General features: G+C 32.5%; 1 pseudogene; it reads right to left on the bottom strand.

Annotated features, from left to right (window-relative positions):
* Positions 1-6,847: 6,847 nt before the first annotated feature.
* LOC108770639 (uncharacterized) overlaps positions 6,848-7,070 on the bottom strand; it is a 2,890-nt pseudogene continuing 2,667 nt past the window's right edge.

The raw sequence follows: 7,070 nt of genomic DNA, 5'->3' as shown, positions 1-7,070 counted from the left end.
CTAACTATAAAGCGATTTTCAGCTTTTTCCGTTATATCTCGAAAAATATTCGAGATATAAAAAAATGTTTTATACAAAAGTTTTACAATAAAATTACCTCTATTTACTCACGTCAATGATATTTTTTTAGAATAATTATTTAACAATTTTTTTCGAAAATTTTGACAAGAAATTGGTAAATAATTATTCTGAAAACGCAAATGAATACATCTGATTTTGTTGTAAAACTTTTGTATAAAACATTTTTTTATATCTCAAATATTTTTCGAGATATAACGGAAAAGGCTGAAAACAGCTATATACGTTAGGGGTAATTTCACCCCTTCAAACCGTTTTTGAGCCGCAACTGATATTTTCTAAATTCATCTCTTTATGTAAGCTACAAGTTCACGAAGTTTCATTAAAATCAGAATTTGTAACCTCGAGAGGTTCCCTTGTGAGTGAGAAATTATAACATTTATGTTATTTTTGTTGGTGTTTACGGGAGTTACATTATAAAACATTTGTATGCTTCGATACCAACCTCACACAGTAAAGCTAATTTTGAAGATTTCCAATCAGGAATTCCGGCAGCATCAATCCTTTTTTATCTCGAATTTGCCAATCATAGTTGAATATGACAAAAATAATCGACTATGATTGATTAATTAATAAATAGTAAAACCCAGGTCATTACATTAAACGAGCTATAGTTAGGTGTACTAAATAATATTTATTAATCATAAATTATAATTTTCTGACGATAAGTTTCGAAGGTACGTTTCGACTATACTTAGTCCTCATCAGCCGCAGAAATACATAAATATACAAATATCTAATTATATTAACATATTATGAGGATCATCTCACATTCAAGTTACAATAGATAATATAACAAATTTCTAAGAATCATCTCATCTTCGTGTTAAGCTGGAAACACAATAGACACAGGCAATAGGCACAGGCAACAGGGAATAACGAGCCGTCCAATTAGAGCTCTGGGATATAATATCGAACTTATATCCCAAAGCTCTGATTGGACGGCTCGTTATTCCCTGTTGCCTGTGCCTATTGCCTGTGTCTATTGTGTTTCCAGCTTTACAAAGGACGGCATATCACAACCATATCATATATAGTCAAACTTGATAAATAATAAACGATGGGAGAAGAGTCATGATTCCGAAACAATTCATTGGTTAATATCGAGAAAGGGTAGTCAGTGTGAATAAATTCCAGTCATATTAATGATGTAGCTTGATGTCAGATCATATAAAAGGTTATATGTGCGTTCTTAATAATATTGGTAGTTAAACTAAATATAGAATAAATTATCGTCAAAATTGAAACTATAAAGAAATTAATAGTTTGTAACTTAAAAACTATTTTTAACACTTACAAATATATGGTAAACCAATAATAAATTATAACTTAATGTACGTGTATATACAAAAATTTCATTAGAACATAAGCGCAACGCGAAATAAATAACAAATGTTTTAAATTTATAATGTCAATTAACAAAATTAAATAATTATGAAGGAATAAAGAATAAAGATTATGCAACGCTTATATTAATATGAAAGTAAATACAAATTATATATAAGTTAGCAGCAGTCTATTAAAATTGTAATATAATAAAAACGGCTACGGTGTGTCACCGTAGCGCTGAGAACATTTAGTGTGCTAAATATATATATGAATACGTCGTATTCGCGGCAACTCACCGCGACTGGATAAGCTACAGTCGCTGTACTGCATAAAAAATTCATTATTTGAATGTTTAAACTATTAAACAATTCCAAATAAATGTTTTTCACATATAGCCTGCGAAGATTTTATAATAATATCACGTCTCCTTAAAGCTGCTTGCCACATATCTCGAAGTTTTTTATCTCTTGGAACAGAAAAGAAATGTACTTTTTCCTTTTTTTTATAACCAAATGTACAACCTAATATAATGCAGCCCGTCACGTAAAACAACGATAACGACCACAATATGTTTAACACTTGTAACAATGGTAACGACTAGGGGCTCTATTCTTGAAAAGAAACGTATACGAAAGTCTAAGGAAATGCTACAGTATACGTTACGTATACTATAGTATTTCCCTAGACTTTCGTATACGTTTCTTTTCAAGAATAGAGCCCTAGATTCGCAAACACACACGATCGCGGATTTTCGGAGATCGAAGATCGCGAATAAACGGGATAACAAAACCGATATCCGACACGTTCGACATCACCGACATAACCTAATCGAAGTAAATGACGTAAACATCCAGAATGCGCATGAGTCGTAATAAAAAGTTGTTATCGCCATCTGGTGTTTCCGGTGACATACCGTGGTCACGCCAAACTAAAGGCCGCAGCACACACTTTTGCATAATGCATAACGCATAGTGCATAAGCGAATCAACTAATCAGAATCTTTCCTTTCCTCTTGTTCCATGAAAAAGAAGAATTTTGATTGGTTGATTCCTTTATGCACTATGCATTATGCGTTATGCAAGAGTGTGTGCTGCGGCCTTTAAGCGGGGAGCACAGACTCTTGCATAACGCATAACACATGAGGCATAAGAAATTGAACCAACCAGAGTTCTCTATTACATGGAAGGCAAAGAAACGGAGAACTTCGATTGGTACATATTCTTATGCATTACGTGTTATGCGTTATGCAAGAGTCTGTGCTCCCCGCTTAAGGGCCCAGACACAAGCTTTTGCATAACGCATAATACATAGTGCATAATGGAATCAACCAATCGAAATTCTTCTTTTCCATGAAATGAGAGGAAAGGAAAGATTCTGATTAGTTGATTCGTTTATGCACTATGCATTATGCTTTATGCAAAAGTCTGTGTCGCGGCCTTAAGGGTGCGTTCCGTACGCATGAAGCGCGTAGATCGCACAGAAAGTCGTTCCGATTTAACCAATGGAAGCGCTTTGATAGCGCTGCGAATTCCCTAGATTGTACTATCCGTACTGTAGTCCAGGGCCTCGTAACTGCTGGTACCACCGTTAGTGGCGCCCTCAGCTTATGACACCCGGAAAAACAGAACTAATATTCAATATGGCCGCTATATATATAGGTTGTCATGGCATATATATATCATATATAGGGTGTCTGATCCAGTTTGATCACCCGCAATCAGGATGCACTACAAGATCAAGCGTTTTATTCCGAATCTACCGATTTCGTGTATATGATATATATATGCCATGACAACCTATATATATAGCGGCCATATTGAATATTAGTTCTGTTTTTCCGGGTGTCATAAGCTGAGGGCGCCACTAACGGTGGTACCGCGTTTACAAGAGGGGAGTTGGGAGGCCCTGCTGTAATCTTAGCACTCCTCCCAGCGCATTGACTGCTTCAACTTCGACTTGAAGCAGTTGATGCGTTTGATGCGTTCATGCGATCTATGCGCTGCTGCGTAATTTGGAACAAGTAACAAATCATAATCCATAACAGATCATAACGGATTGCACGCTAGCGGACCTTTTATTGCGATGGATCAAGAATTACAGGAATTTCTTGTTTTGATAGATGAAAAAAATGAGATAATAACATTATTTCTAAATAAGGAAGATATGAAGAAAGCAAGCCAAGGTAAAGTTAACGTATAATTACTATTTTGCTTTGATTTATTCAATGTATAGGTTAGATGTTAATTATATCATTGTTTTCCACAGACTCAGTATTTTTGCGAAACCTTATTGCGAAAGAACAAAGCAAAAATAAAAATAATAATATTGAGCCGGTAATTGAAGTGGAAGAATTAATAAATGAAAATTTAAATGAAAATGATGTCGACAAAAACGATGCTGCAGGTAAGAAAGGATACACACTTTATTTTTATGTAACCAATATCTTTAATCAACTCTTTAATTATAAAAATATATTCATGCAGGTTTAAGAATAACATACATATATATTAATATTTCTTTCTTATTTTAAAAATTTGTGTTTACTTTTTGATTTAATTTTTAGATAAGTCAAAAACGTTCATATGTTGTGGCTGGACAAAGCAGTCCTTTTATTAATTGAAATATATAGAGAAAAGGAGGTAGAGTTCTCAAGTGGTTTCAAACGCAGTAACAAAATTTGAGCGGAAATAGCCGCTCAAATGAATAAAACCAATCCAATCTACGAAATAACAGCACAGCAATGTTCTTCAAAAATGTTTGGCCTGAAGCGGACATACAAACATATTGTAGATCTAAACAAAAAGAGCGGCAATAATAGAAATTCGTGAGCATTTTTTTCTGTATGTTTTATCACTCACACACACACACACACACACACACACCACACCACACCACACCACACACACACACACAAATATATGTGGACATTATATTTGATGCATTTCATTATCATGCATTAAGCAATGGATTCATTATTTGGCGACAAAGCTTCTATTAGGCCTCCTGCGATTACCTCAAGTGAAGGTCCATTGGATCCAAATCAGGAAGAATCGTCGTCAGAAAAAATTGTGTCCTCTCAATTGCAAAGTAAATTTTTATACTTGTGTGTAGAGTTTATATATATATATTAGAGAGAGAGTGTGTGTGTGTGTGTGTGTGTGTGTGTGCACGCGCGCGTGTACGTACGTGCATTCAAGCAGGATAAAAAAAATTAGTATTAATTTAATTCAATTCTTATTTGTCATAATGTAATGATCGTTTTTGTATTATCTATTATAGGTCCGCCGAGAAAGAGATAACGAATTTAAAATGTTATAGAAACGTTTTTGAATAAAATTGAGACAGAAAAAGAAGAAAAAAAAGAAGAAATGGAAAAAAGAGAAATAGACAAAAATAAGATACGTGAAGAAAATAAAAAAGAACGTGAAAAAAGGCATAATGAGCAAATAGCTGTACAGAAATCATTAGTCTCCATATTGCAACAATTTCTTACTAAAATGTAGTTCTACTCTTCTGCGTTTCTAAAGTCCAGTCTACATTGCGTAAGCATAGTGATTGTAATTGTAAGAATTTATCAATATCAATCGAATATGAGGATAATATTCAACTGTGGTTGGTCAATTCATACAACTACAACCAATTCATACAGAAAAAAATGCCCACGAATTTTTATTATTCCCGCTCTTTTTGTTTAGATCTACAATATTTTCGTATGTCCACTTCAGGCCAGACATTTTAGAAGAACATACAACAAATTTAAAACTACGCTTACGCAAATGTAAAAAGGGTTTAAGAAATAAGTTTAAAAGCATTACTAGTTGAAGCTCTGAAAGTTGTTTTATATTGATTAGTTAATTTTATTTTACTTACGAGTTTTAAGTTTAAGTATGCAGCTTCAAATTTTAATATTATGTTATTATGCTCGATCAATAGGTCTCGTTTGACAATAGGTCTTGTTTGTCAAAGAATATTTTTTAAACAGTCTTCAAGAATTTAATTTACGATGTGATACAATAAGACTGAATAGTATAATAATAAAGACTAAATAAATATAATAGAAATAAGACAAAAATGTATAATCAATGTCCATTTATTAATAAAAAACACGTTTATATTATCAAATCCTTATATTATTTATTAATTCTTAATTCTAAAAACCTATCCTAATATTTTTAATTAATCCTAAAAACCTATTTTATATACGCAACATGAATTATTAAAAAGAATTTTTGTCGACTCTCTATTCATTCTCGATGAATATATTGCCAATAAAACTCAATCGATGAACCTCATTTGCAATATATTCATTATTCTTGTTCTTTTAGCATTCCCTATCTCAGTGTTATTATCGCGAACGGGTGCCTGTAACTCTTCACAATATTGGACACCAACAGTCATTATATCATTTTGTAATATGCAAATATTATGTAACACGCAACATGCTATAATAAACTCCGGAACTTTTTTAAGATCTGTTAGTGGTAGACAATCTAATAGTATTCTAAACCGTATTTTTAACTGTCCAATCGCACGTGCAATTGCCATTCGTGTCGACGATAGACAATAATCGTAATTTTTTGTCGACTTGATAAATGGCCATTGTCTCGAAACGGAACCAATAGATGCTGATAAATTGGAAATGCAGCATCTCCGATAATATGGGAATCATTAGGAAAGTATACATCAGATATCTGTAGAAAACTTGCAACTGGAGAGTTTCTAAAAACTCGAGCATTGTGAACTGATCATACTTGTCCAGCATAACAGTGCGTAAAGAGACCACATGAATCGCATATTACTTGGAGATTTAAAGATGCAAAACCTTTTCGATTTATGTAAGAAGCTGAATTAGTTGACGGAACTCGAATTTTAATATGCGTTCCATCTATCGCACCGATGACAATTGGAAAACCACATGTCTTTTTGAAATGTTCCGTAATATCGACAGCATAAACATCGTTGGGCCACTGTATAAATCTAGGTGCGATGCAATGAAGTGCATAGGTAACTCGCCTTACAGTCCTAAAAGCAGTTGCTGTGCCAACTCCAAATTTCACACAAACAGATCTGTAACAATCCAAAAAAGTAAGCAATTCTTGAAAAATTTGTTGCAATTTAATAGCATTTTTCATTTGACAGTGCTTTATACATTTAATATTAAATTATTATTATTAGATGTATTATTTTTTAATATACATTTGATTTTGAGCCTTATTCCTTTACTAAAGGATAGAATATTTCATGACGAAAATAGTATAACGACTCATTAATTTTTGAGTCACAGATGGTCAATTAAACTAATTTTAATTAACTCTGCTTAAATCAATCGTTAATTAAATTATTTTGAATTGATTTATATTACTTTGTAAATCTTCGAACGTTCTTATACATATTATTGTGTAATTTAATTTAAAAAATAATTAATTACCTGCCCTAAAGATCAATTAGGCTTTACATATCTGTATGAATCAGGAGTAGCCATAAACCAAAGAGTAATATAAAGTTGCTTTTCTGCCGCAATTGGTTTTCTACCAATTGTACCTGTAGCATTTAATACTGGTCCAATTAGTGATAGAACCATTTCAAATGTAGCAGGATATATAGAATATTTAATTATGATATAAGTAATATGAATTTAATAAAATCAGATGGAAAATAATATA

The sequence above is a fragment of the Trachymyrmex cornetzi genome, unplaced genomic scaffold (assembly GCF_001594075.2).
Source record: "Trachymyrmex cornetzi isolate Tcor2-1 unplaced genomic scaffold, Tcor1.1 scaffold130, whole genome shotgun sequence".
NCBI classification, from domain to species: Eukaryota; Metazoa; Arthropoda; class Insecta; order Hymenoptera; family Formicidae; genus Trachymyrmex; species Trachymyrmex cornetzi.
The sequence above is the reverse complement of the archived record's forward strand: the minus strand, read 5'-3'. Positions and strand labels throughout refer to the sequence as shown.